Source organism: Trachinotus anak, unplaced genomic scaffold (assembly GCF_046630095.1).
Source record: "Trachinotus anak isolate AG129_WGS33_773 ecotype Australia unplaced genomic scaffold, CSIRO_AGI_Tana_v1 ptg000005l, whole genome shotgun sequence".
Classification (NCBI taxonomy): Eukaryota; Metazoa; Chordata; class Actinopteri; order Carangiformes; family Carangidae; genus Trachinotus; species Trachinotus anak.
The window spans coordinates 21,181,196-21,199,077 of NW_027273856.1; the positions used below are offsets into that span (position 1 = coordinate 21,181,196).

Consider the following 17,882-nt stretch of genomic DNA (forward strand, 5'->3'; position numbering starts at 1 on the left):
TCTTGGGAGGAGGTCAGAAAAAGAGAGGGATGATTTTTCACTCTTCTCTCTCTGTCTGTTGGCAGGTGTATGCACGCATCATTAAAGAGCTGAAAAATGTGTGAGGAGTAGGTTGCAATGACTCACTAACGACCTTGACTGACCAAGAGCAGCGTCAACATGATGAACTGCAAAACTGCCAAGGACATGAGAGAGGAAAGTAGAGAATTATCCAGACTATTAAAGCGCCCTATGTTCATCCATGACCACTTCCTCTCTCTCTCTCTCTCTCTCTCTCTCTCTCTCTCTCTCTCTCTCTTGTCTGCCTGGCACTCCAAAACACAGACACATCCTTTGTTCACTGTGCGATAAAAAAACTTCATTCATTCTCAAGGTTTCTTGTTTCCATTTTTAAATAAATAAAATTTCAAATCAGCAGCCTTCTCCTATTCAGATGGATACTACCCAGAACAGATGGATTGTAAATGTACAAGTTGTCAGAAAATGCTGAGTTCTGAGGGAGAAAAATGGACCTTTACCACAGCTTGCACGGTCATCCATCCAACCTTTCTGCGCTGGCTGCTGCTGTTTGTGCGGCAGATGTCCTGACTTCACCTGTCATTTACAGCTGTTGCAGTGACGTTTCTCACCAGTTCCATGACGTTTCTGTAAGTGGAGATAATGAGATGGCACTCTGCTGGCACAGGACCCACAAGCTTCACCAACAGGCGGCCATACTGAGCCCAATAACTGTGTCCTTGAGTGTGTGTGTGTGTGTGTGTGTGTGTGTGTGTGTGTGGTACTTTCAATAGTGTAATTTTTGCAGAGTGCAAATGTTAGATTATAAACACATCAGATTAGCATGCAAGCATAGATCAGTTAAGATGATAGCCCTGCAGAGGCCCTTTAGAAATTTTAAAATTATCTCCTTCATTTGCATGTTAAATAATTGAATGTGTGTATCAATTTTTAATTATAAAATCAAATTTGGATTTTATCTATAATCCTCATTTCTGTTCCCACTTCGCTTTTCAAGGCATCAGCTGAAGCTTGTTGAATTTACATCATCTATCCTTGTGAAGCTGAGATCGTCAACAGCCACCAGCAAACAACAGGCTCGCACTATTTTATCTATCTCACCTGTCAGAGAGGAAGAATGTGAAGCAAAGAGAAAGAAAATGGAATTAATTACAGAGCAAAATGGAGGGAGTCATCTGTTGCTGATGACAGAACACTGGAGATAAGGAAATCCCATTTGTGGGAAACAGCCACTCAGCACTTTTCAGCATAACCCGTTAACAGAGCAGGTCAGCCTGTGGGTCAGCAGAGAGATAATGCTGCTTTGATGGTGGTGAGCAGAAATATATGTAACTGGATCCTGTCACTATGGGAACATGGTTATCTGTGTAACATAGAAAATGGACCTGGGCTTGTGACTCACTGCCCAATGATAGTGATGTCAAATTTAATGCTGCATTATATGAAGTTACTGCGGCAAAACATAAAGATAACAGAGGATTAAAATACAGTTGTAGAGGATATTTCCTTTTTTTTTTTTTTTTTGCTACATTTGCAACAGTTCACATAACAGTACAGTGTGTGTTCAGTACTTGATGAGCTCAGGCTGCATCAGACCTTGCTGTCCCAGTGGAAAAGTTTAGATGATGGATTATTTCCAGGCTGCAGGCGAGAGAAAGAACATTTTTGATGCTGTTGTTTTGTTGCCCTGTTGACAAGCTTTTGGTCTGGGTGAATGACTTTCTCCAAAATATTTCTCTAAACATTAATATTGAATTATGTGCATACATTTTCATGTTGGAATGCAAATTATTATGGTGTATTCTTAAACAAAACAAAATTAGTGTCTAAGAGCTAAGAGACCTGGAAGTCGTTCCCAAGCCTTTACATCCTTTCACTGGACACTTTGAAGATCACTTTGGCCGTTTAACTCTCAATTAATCTCCCATCTGTCCGTTTCTCTTTTAATTACAGACCCTGCTTTGGTAGGAATCAAACAGAGACAATTAAAAGAAGATTGTTTTCAAACCACTCGATCTGGCTAACGAATAGACTTGGAATACCAACTAGCTAGAAACTTTCTACAACGTCTAAAAAGAAAAATTAATTGGGTTGGATTTAGAGAGATTATATTTCCAAAAGAGGCTGTCGTTGGTAAGGATCCATCTTAGATTGAGGAGGGCTGTTTAAGATAGGGTTATTACTCAATACAACTTGCATATAAGCTGACGTGTGAAGTATTCAAAGCCAAAGGCTGAGACTTTGATGCCGCTTTAATCAGCCTCAGCAGCAACGGGACGGTTTGCCTGCAATCACATGAACTTCATTGAGGGAGACAGATGATGAGTGAAAGCAGGGCTCCTGTCAAAAATGCAGTTTAAATGAGGGTGAAACCCCTGACATCTCAGATGCACGTCAACGCAGAGGAGTCACATGAGGTGGTTTGTTAAAGCTGACATAGTACAAGGAGGTTTTAGCCTGGGAAGCCTGCTCTGACTTTGATAAATTAATAAACCGACCCACAAGCTCCAACTTGGTGGTGGTGGGTGTTGTTCGCAGGTGCACAGCAAATCAATTACATCTGTGCCACAGGCTGTAATCTCAGTTGAGCCCTTTGCAATCAGCGATAAGTCAACTGGACAGAAAGCCTGCAATTATTATCATTTTCAGACTGGTATTGACACCACAAGCTGGAATTGAGGATTAAAGCGTGCAATGCACTAACTAGATGCACTACCTGCCTGTGTGTGGGCTCTCTCTATGTTTTTGTGTGGAAGAGATAATGCCCACTATAGGTTTGTGTGTCACGTGTACCCATGGGACCCACAGGTGCACACAAATTTAAAAGACTGATGAACTCTGAGCCAAATGATTGAGCTTTAGTGCGACTTTAGTGTACCTCATTTATGCTAAATTAAAGCTTCCATAATGTAGGAGACAATGTCTAAATTCGTAAAAATCAAACAAAAACATAAACACGAACACACATGTATAAACTTTATGTACCTCAGTGGTGTTATTTTAGTCTCAGAATGCACATCTGTGATTGATAGGAGGCCTACTCAAGAATTTGGATGAGAAATGTTGTTTTTTGTTTGTTTGTTTTTACCACACTGTACATATCTTCACAGTTTTAGCCATGCTAGCGGCCGAGAAGAACAATCAGGAGGCTTACCGTGCCATTTTGTGCAGAAACTCATGATACCCAGAGGATAAATCCTACTGACTTTGGTGATACCTCTGACTTTCCCTTTAATGCCACAATGAGACTGACATTTTATAAATGTCTCAACAACCCATCAGCAGTAAAATTTCTGATATTCACACCCCTCTTCAGGTTGAATTGTAATAAGTTTAGTCATCACATAGCTTTTTGTCTAGTGCTAGCATCAGGTCGTTTTCATTTGCCCAATACTATATGACTAAATACCTGCAAAAACCAATTAGCTAATGTTATCAAGCTAACATGATAAGCTAAGATAGTGAACATGCTATCACTATAGCTGCTAAATATCAGCACATTTGTGTATGCTGATGTTAGCATTAAGCTCATAGCACTACTGTGCCAAGTACAGCCTCACAGAGTGCATGGCTGAAGATTCTTGTTTAGTAATAACATTTGTACACCAGCAGTGTAATTTTATGAAGGCCACCAGCCTAAAAAATAATAATCTCTGAGAAACAATGAACTTCAGCTCATCAGCTTTCCAACCATGCAAATGCTCATGTTGCAGAGCAGGTCATGATTAGGGATGAAACTCAGACAGTAATGGAAGGAATAAATCTGTCTGCATAGACCTGATGCATAAAAGAACACACATCTTACTGCAGGTACCTCATCACCAGACAGGTAAAAGAAATATCTGCATGCTTTAATCATTCCCAAAAACATAAACTATTCCTTCTATATATGATTCAAAAAAATGTAAGGATTGGAGATGTAGTTTGAGTCACTGGAACGGTATTAGACATTTGGGTACCTTTCAAAATAAAATTCACAGATCAAAACAAAATCGATTAATGTGTTTGCTGAACTCACACCTTCAGAAAGATGCAAATTCCAGCAAACTGAAGGTAGTTGTGTGGGTGTGGGGATCAAGAGCAATAAGCACAGATCTTTTTGATATGCCACATGTATTTGTTTAACAGATGGCACACCAAATGAAGTATCTACTTTTCCTCAAATATCAAAATTATCCGCCAGAATATACGGGTTGAACACATCAGCTAGAGCTAGATAGCATAATATAGGGCTGTGTAATAATGCCAATTTCCCAGATAGGAATGCATATGTGACGTTGCATAGCATCTCTCTCAAAGCCTGCACATTTTGCAAATAACATCATTACACACAAAAGTTGAATGATGCTATACAGCTCTATTTGCCCATCACCATGGTTACACGTGTACATAAAGCAGCATGAATGGTGCTGGCAAGCAGAGATGAACTGAATGAGAGTGAATGGAGGAGTCAGGCAGCCCCGAAAATGGGAATAACAGAGAGTGGTGCTGAATAGGATAGTGTGTTACAAAGAGACCCAACTACAGGCAGGTGTCCGTGGAATGGATGGAATCAGTGTCATGTTGGACACATTCAACACTATATGGGGCTCATGTAAATAGGCACAGCAGTGGGTTTCGGTGAAACAGGAGTCTCCCAGATGAAAAATGTGTTTACCGGTGTCTTTCCAGACATCATAACATTTCACACTGGGAATCAAGATGAAGCCTTTACCTTTACCCTGATCTTTGATTACAATGATATGAAAGAACTGGTTGAAAACAGTGATGAAAATAGGGTGACCCTATTGCCAGAGGAGAGGTTCAATATTGGTTTATTTTTGCAAAACCCTGGATTATATTCAGTGTCAATCATTTGCTGTTCACTGCCAAGCAGTTCTTGTATCTGCACAGCAACACTGCGGTATGTTATAAGGTAAGGTGAGGTAAGGTTATGCTTTATTGTCCTGCAGGGAAAACTTGTCATGGGCTCCTACCTACTGCATCTCATAACACAATACTGTCACAATGTACATGCAACCAAGTACATAAATCATACAGACAAACCTATAAAAAAAACGTGCCGAGGAACACATGTTTAATGTGAGTAAGGGTGATAAAAACAGTGATTACAATAATAAAACCGTGTATAATAGTGATCAATTGTGATAGAAGACAATAGTACCTCTAATAAAACCAGATATGAACATAAGAATAAGGTTTCGATAATAATCTGGCTATATCAGGTATTGTAACCCTACTCGTCATTACTTAATATCTTAATATCTTAATGGAAGGTGGAGTGAATAAGTTCTTGTACCTATCTACAATTTTGGCATCCTGAACCGTCGGCCTCAGGGCAGTATCTCGAATTCTGGGTACAGGATGTGAGCTGGGGCATTCACAAGCTTCTGTGTCTTCCTGAGCTGACATTTCTCATATAAGAACTGATGATAGTGATATTCCTTTTTACCTATGATCTTCATGGCTGTGTGGATGAGTTGTGCTTAGACTTTAACTGTGCTGCCAGGTTACCAGACTTGTGTACCATATGGAATTACACTCTCTAGGATCACTTGATGAAACAAAAACATATGTTTGCTGTTTACTCCATATAGTAATGGCAAACAAGCAGGGTTTGTCAAAGGGATTGGCACCTGGTTCAAGTTAGGGAAAGATTGTGGTTCATAAAAATGGCAAACAATAATTCCAGGTCTGTCAGTCTCTGTCTGATTCTCTACATCTTTACTCTCACCTTGCTGCATAAAAGACACACTGCTTTCTGTGTTAGCACTGAATATTGACTTTGGATGTTCTTTAAATTGTTTCCAATACACACACAGTCTGTAGGAATACTGGGCTGAAATGAGGACACCACCGAGCATCTGAGTTCTCAAGCTGTCTAACTTTTGGAGCTTTTAAAACATATCTTGCAGTTGTTATCCAACTGACTTAATTACACTCTATAGGCAGCACTGGGGGAAGGCTGGTTCCCACTTTAGGTCCCCCCCAAAAATCCTTCATTATTAATTAAATATGACATTGAGAACACAATTTCTGGAAATTCTGCTGCCTAAATTGTGCAATGCACTAACTGTATGTGGGCATGTGTGTCTCTCTCAGTGTGTGTGTGTGTTTGTGCGAAAGAGATAATGCCCACTATAGGTGTGTTTGAGACATTTGTGAGCCACAGCTGCACACAGATTTAAATGGACATATTTAAAAAAGCACATGTAAAAACATGCATAGCACCAACACTTATAGACATCAACATACAGTATGGTATGATGGACAGAGTAGGAGTTCATTCATCAAGTGCAAAAGTGAAATGAGCAGTGCAAATAAGTGATCTCCAGACAACAAGACATTACTATCTGCCATTTCACAACTGAATGGCAGTGGGAACAAAGGAAAATTTACATCTTTTGGTCCTCATAACGGCACCCTAAACTGACAACCTGAGGGTAACAGTTCAAACTCTGTCTGAAGAGGGTGGTCTTTGCCCTCCAGAAGGGAAGTAGCCTTTGGGACCACCTGCCTGTTATAAAGGTCTGTAAGCTGGGCTTGACTCCTCCCTCAAATCTTACCAGCCACTAAATTCAAATATTTGCCCAAGCTTCCACAATGTGGAGGACAGTGTCTGAATTCATAAAAATTTTAGTTTGTATTTTAGTCTTAACTTTTGCAAATGCCTGGATTTTGTTTGGTGCCAATTAGTTCTTTCTTTCCACAAAACCTACACAGGGAAACTACAGTATGTTATAGGTCTGACAAATATGGAGGGTTGAGCAACTAAATCACTTGTTTACAGTTAGGGAAAGACTGTGGTTCGTAAAAATTGCAAATAATAATTCCAGGTCTGTCAGTCTTGCATGACTACCTGATGTGCTCACGGCCCACCACCACCCATAACTTTACTCTCACCTCACTGCATAAAAACTCGTTGCATAAATCTGACTGAATTACAGTCTATAGGTAGCACACAGGGAAGGCTAGTTCCTACCTCAGCACCCCCGAAAAAGTATTTTATTATTTATTAAATAAAACATTAAAAATACAAGTTTTGGCAATTCTGCTGCCTCTCTTATTTTATCCAGTCCAGTAGTTATTTTATAGATCTGCAGTATGTTGCTTCGTAACTATGCTCACGTAAAATGAGCCTAGTGTTGGAAATTTGATTGTATGCTGTGTAATATCCTTGAACCCATGTGCATGTGTGCTGTTTTATGCGATACCACGTCTTGCGTACTGCAGTACCTCGATCACAGTCTGCACCAATGACACCAGTGACACCAGCATAATAGTATCTTCACAGGATGCAGTGTTGATGTTTACTGTCTTCTTTATGTGTTTTTCATTAACAAGCAGCCCTGCCTCCAGTGCAGTACAAGAGATGGGCTCATGTTTGGTAGCTAAGACGACTGTAATCTCTTGCGTCCTGAAGATGGGAATGTCGGTGCTTCTGCTCACAACAAAGCCACGGAGAGAGAGAGAGAGAGTCCTGCTGAAGAAATTTTCATGGAAAATTGACTCTAGCCTCTGTTTCCATATGATGCTGATGTGGGAATTTGGAATTGCAAGAGGTTAAGAAAAGTGTGGGCAGTCCAAAGTCAAGGTCAAGGCAAACTAACTTGCTGAAGAATCACAATCACACTGATGCACACAAACACCCACCATTCAGTTACGGCTTACAAAGCGGGATATGCACAACAAAACATATACAATAATGAAAAACTCCATGCCCATGCAATGAGCCCTCCTGTCTTTTATACACATGCTTTGGTCATGGTTTCCACTAGTTTATGTACATTTCATCCACCTCCCTTAGCGTGCACACCCTCACCCAGCCAGCCATGTAAGAGAGCGAGATGTGACTTCCCTTCAGTCAAAATTATCTCCACTGCAAGCTGTCCTCAGTGGTGGAGGGCTCCGCTCCAGCCTGATCATATTACACACATAAGTACTACAGCTCAGGAGCCTCGGAGGCTTCTGGGGAAGAAGACGGCTTGGGTCCCTATAGCTGGGGATCCAAGCGGAGGTTGAGGATTAGCACGGTGCAGTGTGGCCGGGATGCTGGGGCCATGGGGGAACTATGGGTGGGTGGGAGCACATGAACGCATGCTTATCAGAAAGCAGGGGCTCTGGTGTCAAGGTCCCATCATCACCAGCAGCAGAGCATGAATGAATATGAGGCAACGTTCATGAATATTCTATTGAGTGTTATCTTCCTCTTTCAACTTTTTCACTCTTTTTTTCCCTTTTCCAGCACTCTCAGATTTTCTCTCTGCCACTCTAATCTTCCATTTGCTCTCCCTACTTTTATCTTCCTCTGTCTCTCTCTCTCTCTCTCTTCAGGACATTGCGTCCTTTGCCACAAGGGGTAACAAGCGATCCCAGATCATATTTAAATCTAGCATGTCCCAAAGACTTCTGGAGTCTCACGCAAAGCTTGAGAAAGACAAGGACTTTAGCACAGAGCTCCCACAGAGCAAACGCTAGTTATATCTTTCAGTTCTTGGCTTTTTCTTTCTTTCTGTGCATCCACAATTGCAGAAATGTGGGCTGTCCTCTCACTAAATCTTGGCATCCATCTACATGTGAGATAACCACACGGATGGAAACCAGTTATGCTTTTTTCACAGCAGTCACAGTAATTATGTTTTTTTTTTTTTTTTACACAGTATGATTTTGCTCTTTGTTTTCCACAGCTTGAAGCAATGTCTCTACACCTTTATCTCTCTCCTCTCCTTCTTCTGCCATCTCGGTGAGATAAGCACACAGCCCATGACAAATACTAAAAACAGAAGAAAAAGTTACTTCTATAAAGTGATGTCTGAACAAGCTTAGTTCAGCCAGATTTACACTATTATTCTGAAATGCTTCCTGCTTCCATTCCTGATTAACAATCACGCAGACTGTTGTGTAATCTGGGGGCTCACGCTGGCTCTGCTTTGGTTCCTGGTCAGAAGAGGTAGGGTGTCTGATTCATAGCACTGTGGTGTCCAATTGTAGTTGGCGCAGGAATCTGACCAATGGTGCCATGGTCTGTGGGCCGTAAAATGAGCAGAAGGGCACAGCTTTGAATGTCTCTTCCCCAGGACCCCTGGGAACGGCCACAGCAATCAGTTGCTTCAAATGGAAGTGCAATTGTAGGCGAAAAGGGCAACAGCACTCTGGCAGACACACAGAAGCAGACAGCAGCCCCACCGGACCACTCTTTGCCTGAACGGTTCTGGAGTTGGCCGAGTCCTCACAAAGGTCATTGTTTGGGAAGAAAAGAGGAAGAAAATAGGTTTGTGTGGTTGCCTTTGCTCAGTGTTCTGAAACAGTTCATCTTTTCAAAGAGATCATTCGAATGATTGTGGAAATAAAATAAAAAAAAAAAAAATCACTACAACAAGGTGCAACAGGAGAGGGGGTGGGCGGGTGGGTCTGAAACTCAAATTTCAATTTGGATGAAGATATTGCTTTTCTAAACAAATGAGAACAAAACAGTAAAACTCACCACCACAGTCTCCACACAAAATCTTGCTCTATTAAGCTTCCCATCCCAATATTCCTCACAACACTGCATCACTGCACATAATAAAAGTGACGATAGACCAAGTTTTTTGTGAAGGGCTTGTTACACAAATCCCAATTTTTCGGACTTTCCTAGCATTTCTAAATTGTTAGAAATACAACAAACCTCTCTAACGTCTGGAACCTTTTTCTGGTTCTGGTTCCCCTCTGAAATCTGACATGCTTTAACTGACAGTGAGCTTTCTTTCCCAGTGAACATACATAAATGGACTTTTCATGTCACTCAAAAAATGTCTCGAGACCTTTCACTGTCAGTGATATCTGAAACCCTCTAAAAATCATAGGGTGTGTACACTGTCTGATGCTGCAGAAGGGGCACTGACTAGATGGGGAACAAGTGAGAGGCCGTTGAATGGATGAATGAGTGTTTCACCTCATTCAGAGTCGAGCAGCACAGTGGGATCGTGAACCCTCCTGGCAGCCACAGAAAAGCTAAACACCACACATCCCATCAGGAGGTACTGTCTATAAAATAAATCCCAGCATCTCTACCTCTGCTTCTTTCTTTTTTCTTTACCCTCTCTTCTTGCACACGCATCTCGCAAACAATAATTAACCATACTGCTCTTTTTTTTTATATATTGGCTGCTGAGTACAAGGCAGAGAGCAAACATGCCCTGACCAAACCCAAATCAAAATCTAAGATAGGCATGGGAAAAGGGAGATGAATGTCTGTGTGTTTGGGGCGCGGGGATGTGGGAGGGTTATGAGTGAAAATGTAATCATGAAGCAGCTGGAGGTAGAAATAGGTGATCTACAGTGAAAGATAGGAGCAGACAGGGAATAGTGGTATGAGGAAGAGAGAAAAGCAAACAGTGATGAAAGAGCAAATCTGCAGTAATAGTTTCAGTGGCTGAACTGATTAAAATGGAAAAGTGATTCAGGCTAGTCCTCGCTTTGCAAACAGCCTCTACTGAGTGAACTTTATTACAGACAGTGCCTGAGTGACAGAGAAACAAAGAGAAATAACCTTTTATGTGCTCTATAGAAAAGTAGAAATGTTGAAAGGATACACATGCAGTCAGCAGGTTATTAGGCACACAAAGCTAAAACTTATGTTAAGTCAAATGCTAACAATACCCACAATGAAATGGGGATGCTTAGCAGGTAAAATGTTCACCGTCTTATTTTAGCACGTTAGCATGCTCACATTTGCTAATTAACATTAAACAGCTGAGGACGATGCAAATGTCATAATAAACTTTAACCTGCTGGTGGTGTTAGAGGTCACCAAACTCCGAGGACAAAAAAAATAAAAAAATTCATGCCAATCCAGCCAACAGCTGTTGACATATATATGTCTGGACCAAAGAACACACTGCCATGCCTTTTGGCCATGCTGCTAACATGGCCAAAGACTATAACATATTCAATAAAGGCAAAACATATTTAACTGGACAAAAAGTTGCTAAAGAGATCATCAGCCATAATGTATAACAGTCATCTCATTTCTTACCTTCTAACCTATCAACTCACCCACTTTTTTCTTAATAGAGCAGTTTAACAGCAGTAAACTCTCACACTGCAGAGACAAGAGTCCAACACGAGTGTGAAACACCTTCTCGAAGTGTAAATTGACCAATCCTTGTCTCAGCCTGTCTGGAAGCCCCAGAGAGCCTTTTCTGATGAGCTGATTTTTCTTCCTCGGTAGCCATGCAGAAAAGTTCGATACACTCAGCAGTTTCCAAAATGGTTTGTATCCACCACGGGGCGGACTGAAATTGAAAAGGAGCACACAATGGCCTGAAAGCAGAGGGTCGACTGGGGTGAAACCTCAGCCTCGTGACAGCTGTGACTGCAAGGACACACACGCGGTTACACGTGAACACAGATGGATGGACACAGACTGTGCACATGTGCGTGTGTGTGTAAGCGTATCTCTATTTATGTGTGTGTATAAGGGAGAGAGAAAATGAATCCCCTATCTCGCCCACTAATTCGCTCTATGAAGTTCCATTCAGCAGGGGCCCCAGGGAGCATTTCTTCCATTCTGCTGTAATTAACACTTTACCTGGTGATGAGCTGCTGCTCTAATGGTAATTCTGCTTTAATGTATGCACACACTGATACACTTTATTCTATTATGATCAGAACAGCACGAAAAGGCAATTATGAAGTAATTGATGATTGCGTTTCCAATCAGGAATGATTTGATGCAGCGAGTTGTATTTCTTTCCTTCCCTTCAGTCAGATGCAGATGCAAAACTAGAATCCACTTGGCTATTTTCCTTTCGAACACATACCTTGAATATTTGTCTTTAGAAAATAAACACAAATTTATGGTCAGTAGATGACAAAATGTTTTTATGCAAGTAGCCAAAGATGAAAAGAAAGGTTTAAAACTAATAATATATTTTATCTTGTTTTTCTTTTTCACTAAAGTGGAAGAAATTGAGATTCATTTTCAGTTTTTGTGACTGAAAAAGCAATCTGTTTTATCCTATCAATTTGTTTGGGTTGTATTTTTCCAGTGTGATAAGGTGTAGCAAAGACTTAACCACTTGAATCAGCATCCAATGCCTTTAGAAAAGGTCGTTGCTTGATAAATTGAATGTTTTGTTCTTTCAAATGTGAGCTGAAAATAGTTATAATAACAACTTACCCTGAATTGAACCCTCGCTGTGCAGGTTTATACCCCATCCTTGTAACTCAAGAATACCAATTTTCCATCTTTACAACCGTAACCAAAATCGCATTCTTCTCAAAGTCTTTTCAAGCAACAGAGCAACTATTTTATTCTAAATGGGAGGTCAGCACAATCATCTTCAAAGTTGTGCTTAGTCATAGACAGTAGAGAGAAACCAGAGTTTAAAAGCTTGTATCACTTCATCCCATTGGGTTTTTTCATTCTTTGTTTCTTTCTTTTTGCTTCATGTCCACTCACTCTCCACCCCTCTGCTTCTTTGTCTTTTATCATACATTCATTCTTTAATAGATGTTAATGAAGCTCACAGCCTGTTTCAAACAAAGACAGAACATAATAAGTGTTGTTTACTGTAATACGGTTATGTTTTTTGATGCTGACAGTCTGACTTCCAAACATAAAATAGTGATGATAGCACATGCTGCCCTATGCTGATTACAAAGTAAATAACTTTAACATAGTTACGTGCATATTGAGTCAGTAAGAATCAATACAGAAGAGCTCCACCAGAAGAGCTCCACCAGCTAGATACTAGTTCAGCACCATGGACAGCAACAGCAGAGGATGCCGACATCTGTAAGAAAGAAAACATGAGTTGCTGTTGGTGCCTCACACCAAAAATAAATAAAATTACATAAATGCAGTAGAAAAGTATCTGCACATTGGAATCAGAGCTGCTTTAAACTTTTATTTGTGATGTTTCTATCTCAACTTTTTGTCTGAGAAAGGTCTGTGTTGGGTTGAACATCACCACTAAAAGCTTAAAATAACTCCAGTGTGCCAGTACTGACTAAAAGTCAAAAGACAAACCACTTGCTGGTCTGTAAAATGGTGCTTTCATTCCAGTTTTTTTTTTTTTAATAATACAATCTAATTCATACTCGTGGGACTACATAGAAAACTGAGCTTTTACCAACTGAAGATCCAAAATGGTGTTTGTGGGAATTTGTGGGAAAAACCCACAAATCTCATCCTGGGAAAAAAATGCATTCTTATGTTATAATAATAAATGACTGAAATTAAGAATGCATTTTTAATCCAAAGTACAAGACCATGTCTTTTGCAGGACTAATAATGGCAACCTATCACTCACCTAAAATTTCTTTTAATCTAAAAATTTTACTCATCTGCAGCATTCACAAGCACAAGGTCATAAAGACAGGTTCGTTCATAATGAAACTCAACTGAGAACCACCAAGGTCAAGACCAACACTCCAACCCCGGCCTTTCGTCTCCACAGTCACCAATCAAGGTAAGTAAGGTAAGGCCAACCTTAAGGCGCACAAACAAATACCCACACACACACGATCTTGCACAAACACACTCACATACACATGCATGCAGTCCCCAGATGGTCTTAGCAAGGTTGAGCGATGGAGTGTGTGATAACACTGCTGTCTGCCAAGGTAGGTCAGAGCAGCAGAGCCTGGGTGCATGTTTCATTGGTTCAGTTAATGACCTGCCATTCTATCCTACCTGATGCAGCCTCCCTATATCCCTCTGCACTCTTCAAGGTGTGTGTGTGTGTGTGTGTGTGTGTGTGTGTGTGTGTGTGTGTGGCTTTACAATGAACTACCTCAATATTCGTATGTGTTTGTGTGAGAGAGAGAGTTTGTCTGTGCATCAATCTTTGCGTGACATCGGTGTGAAACCCAGAAACAGTAAAACAGATGTGAGAGTGTACAGATCGCCTCAACACGAGAGCTTTCACCATTAAACAAGCCCTTTCACCTGTAGCTGTAATTTGTGGGAAAAAACAGAGAGAACAGTGAAGAGATGGTGGCTGGAAACTGTTTTTTTTTTTGTTCAGACACGATAGGAAATAGTCATGAAAAGAGACTTTAACAAAAGTGGTGACCACAGGCAAACTGAAGACTACCCCCAAAGTGCTTTGCTTTATTGTTTGAGTTTACAAGGCTGTGTGTATGCATATGGCTGGCATATGTCGCCACATTGAATATGTTGTATTTTATAACCCAGCTCTTTCATCATTGCTCTTTTAAATGCTAACCTTAACACTTTTATTATATCATTTTATTACCTTTTCAGGATGAGTGTGTATCTGTAGCCATATGCTGAATGTGTATGACTATATAGAGGGTGGATGCAACAACTTGAAGACCTGTAAAATAGAATGTAACCTACGGCAATAGCAACGCAATATGAAAGCTTTTCTTTGTGACTGTGCCAGACAGTCTGTGGTGATTCATACTTGTTTTAATGAATTATATATGAACACCTTCTTGACACACATAAAATATTTATTTTAAACTTTTTAAAACAACTAATTGAACAACTAATGTGTGGGTTTTCATTATGTCCAACAGATAATGTGCTCATGATGTTAGTCTTTAAGCACTCAAATGGTCCACGGTCTCTAAATGTCCTGTTTCATTAATATTCATTCATAATTTTCTCTTATGTTTAAGTGCTCAATTCATTGTTTGGCTGGCATTAGTGTTTTAAATCTGTTGTAATGATTTTTATGTATTCATTTGTTTTTGGTAGCACATAATGCTTTAATTACAATATTGTCCTATTATTACATTCTAAAGCTGATATGGCTGACACACACCCATCATTATTAGCATTTACGTGTAAAACATTAGCATAAAACAACATTGGACTTAATCCACTCAGCTAACCATCAAATTTAACCACAATCACTCTTCTTTTAGCCTTATTTTGGTCTCCACCTATTCTTGGTTAAAAAAAAAAATCTGGCTTTTTAGCTGCTACATGCTTTATTGTGTTCACCAACTGGTAGTTTATTAGAGCTATATCAGGGCAAGAGCTGCAGCAGGACACAGGTTTGAATTACACATATAGTCATGTTTTCCTCAGCTTGAAAGTGGATTAGTGAAGCTTTAAGCAAAATAACCTGTTTTGAGCCATTCGTCTAAGTGTACAGATCATGTCTTGTGTGAATATGTCACACAAACAAAAGGTGTTTGCATCGTGTGCAAAGGTAGATGTGCTGATGTGTGAGGATAAAAATCGTAAAGCAAGGATAAAGCCAGTTGGTTAGCACATGTGCAAGCACAAGGAATGGTACTGAAGACAAACAAACAAAACATGCAAACATACAAACTCTGTTGCTGCCTCAGGCACCATCTAACCAGGTCTAATCAGTTGATTAATCATGTAGCAATCATGAAACTACACACAATCAAAACATAATATTAGAGACATCCTAAATAAAAAGAGCTAATCAGACAATCACTTAGAAAAGTATGTCAAACATTAATTGATAAGTATGAAAGTATTCATTAGGTCGTTAATGAATGTCATACTAATGATACAAAGTGGCAACATGAGTGAAACGTGAATCGCGTGAGAATGTACAGGAACAGTTTCCCTCTGTTTAATTATCAAGGCTGCACACACATAAAGTTTAGGCTATATACTGCAGAAGAATATTTCTGTGAATTCTTTGACATTTACAAGTATGAGTCTTTCTTCTGATGAAGGATGCCTTTCCACTGAGTTTCACTATTGACTGTCATGGTCGGTAAGTCAGGTCAGCTCCGTTGGTAACACAGCTCTGTTGGCTGTTTATTCGTTTGAATGGAGTGATATTTATGAGAAGAATGTGAAGTTGCACTTTGAACACTTTAGTCTTAATAGCTTGATTACCTAAGTAGTAAACGATAATCGAATGTCACTGTGGTTGCTAAAAGTTGACCCTCCTCCCTGGTTTAACAGGGAATCCAGATAGCCCTATCTCCCACCTTATAAACATTAGACTGCACTATTAAAGTCCACACAAGTGGGAAATTGCCTGTCCGCCTTTCATCATCAATGCCACTGGTGCTGCAGCACCTCAGGCCTCATTGTGTTTCTCAAAGTTAATTGATTTGGAAATTGTTTCTCAGTCAACACTGAGCAGAGTAAACAAGCGCAGAAAAGGGCAGGGAGGTGGGGGTCTGGTTAGCCGCGATTGGATGTTGTTTTACATAATAGACCAACTTAATTTTAGCCTTTTTCTCTTAATTCTGCCTGTAGCAGACAACAAAGCCTCCGCCTGCAGATCTACAGTTATGAACGATACTAGCCTCTACGGTTGATAGAGATAAACAGCAACTTTCTTTGCAGGGAGAAGACTCCATCAACCTTGTATGGTTTCTCAGTATAGAGTAAGTGTGATTAAATTGCAGCAAAAACAAAACAGATGGTTTATATATGAAGAAACTTTTTTGTGTAAATATTGCCTCTCATAATCTTGAATTGCCGTAGCCTTGAGCTAATTTCATTGAATTAGTTCTCTGTTTTATTACTGTCTATCAGCATCTCATTATACTAAATATTTTCTCTAATGAAATCTCTGCCTGTACTGTTGTATCAAAAACAGAATGCATCTGTTTTGAAGAATAAACTTTTGACTTCCCCTTCTCCTGCCTTTTTAATTTTGAGGTGTTTTGTTCTTTGTGTGGACTAAAAGAAAAACCGTTTTCTCAGCCATTTCTTAAGAGAGAGCGTTAAATGAAATGATCCGTGCATGGAAAGGACATGAAAGCCAAAAGGTAATCCAATTTCCATTAAATGTGATATTCTTAAATTCCCCTGCAGACCCTTTAGGGACAGCCATGATTAGAGACCGTGAACGCATGTCATTTTATTCCAGTATTTCCTGAAATGAGACCTATTAATAAAAATGTGGGTCTTGGAGATTAGCCTTTCCCCCCACTGCTGACTGCCACAGCCTGCAGAGATGGTTGTGGCAGGTATTAATGAAGAATCAGTATTCGGCATTTGACAGCTCCTGCTCAATCATCGTATTCTGATTACATTTGAAAACAAAAAAAGCCAACTAGCAGCCATCTAGACTTCACCATGAAGGATAGGGCACAGATGTTTGTTTACAGCTAAAATCAATTCTACCAACACTATCCCTCTCACTATTGTACAACCTTGGATTTCACATTATATTCACAACACAGAAGCTGTTGCTACTTGAGATGCAGCTCTTTGCTCAAGCAGTGAATGTCACGCCACTTTATCATCATGCTTGTTATCATGTGCATCAAAAGGAGACCTTTTGGGATTATACATCAATTATACTCTTAAGGATACTCTTGACTTTTTTTGAAATAAGGAGCAGGAAAAACAAGGAGCCACTAAAAGCGAGGAATTCCTCAAATAGTCTGGGCATAGATACACATATAGATCATTGCTGAGACACTACAGTGATATCTTTGATTTATATCCTGCACTGAGAATAAAGATTTACAGTAGGTTTAGACTGCTGACAGTGGTGCTGACCTTTCTTCATACACCCAAACCTGACTTTGTTTATAAAATTGTTCACCTAGACTGTGTAGAAAGTTTAGGTATAAAAAAAGAAAGGTTATATAGAAATATAAGAAAGCTATTTATAATGTTCAGTTTTTCAGAGCAGCAAGCCTTATAAAAAGCCTCTGATCAGAATAGAGGGTTTTAAATTGACGCAGCATGGGAGGAGGATGGAAGCCCACACTTCTCAAGCAACAGTAGCTGTGATCACATGCTCTTATCTCTGAACAAAAGGCACGGCCAATTTTTGTACTGTCTTGGACCTGCATTCACAGCTCTAATTCATTTTGGTTGAGCTTGTTGGGTAGGCAACCAGTATCTGCCAAGATAACCACTTCTGGGATTTCTAGCCACACTAGCAGTGTTA

The 17,882-nt window shown here is 39.9% G+C and overlaps 1 long non-coding RNA gene across 1 annotated transcript in view; it reads right to left on the reverse strand.

The window, feature by feature from the left end:
• Nucleotides 1-17,882, reverse strand: part of LOC139621266 (uncharacterized) — a 54,016-nt gene that overhangs the window by 2,220 nt on the left and 33,914 nt on the right. The window contains exon 3 of the long non-coding RNA XR_011690974.1: nucleotides 519-645. This is a non-coding gene — a long non-coding RNA (uncharacterized lncRNA). The remainder of the gene's footprint in view (nucleotides 1-518; nucleotides 646-17,882) is intronic.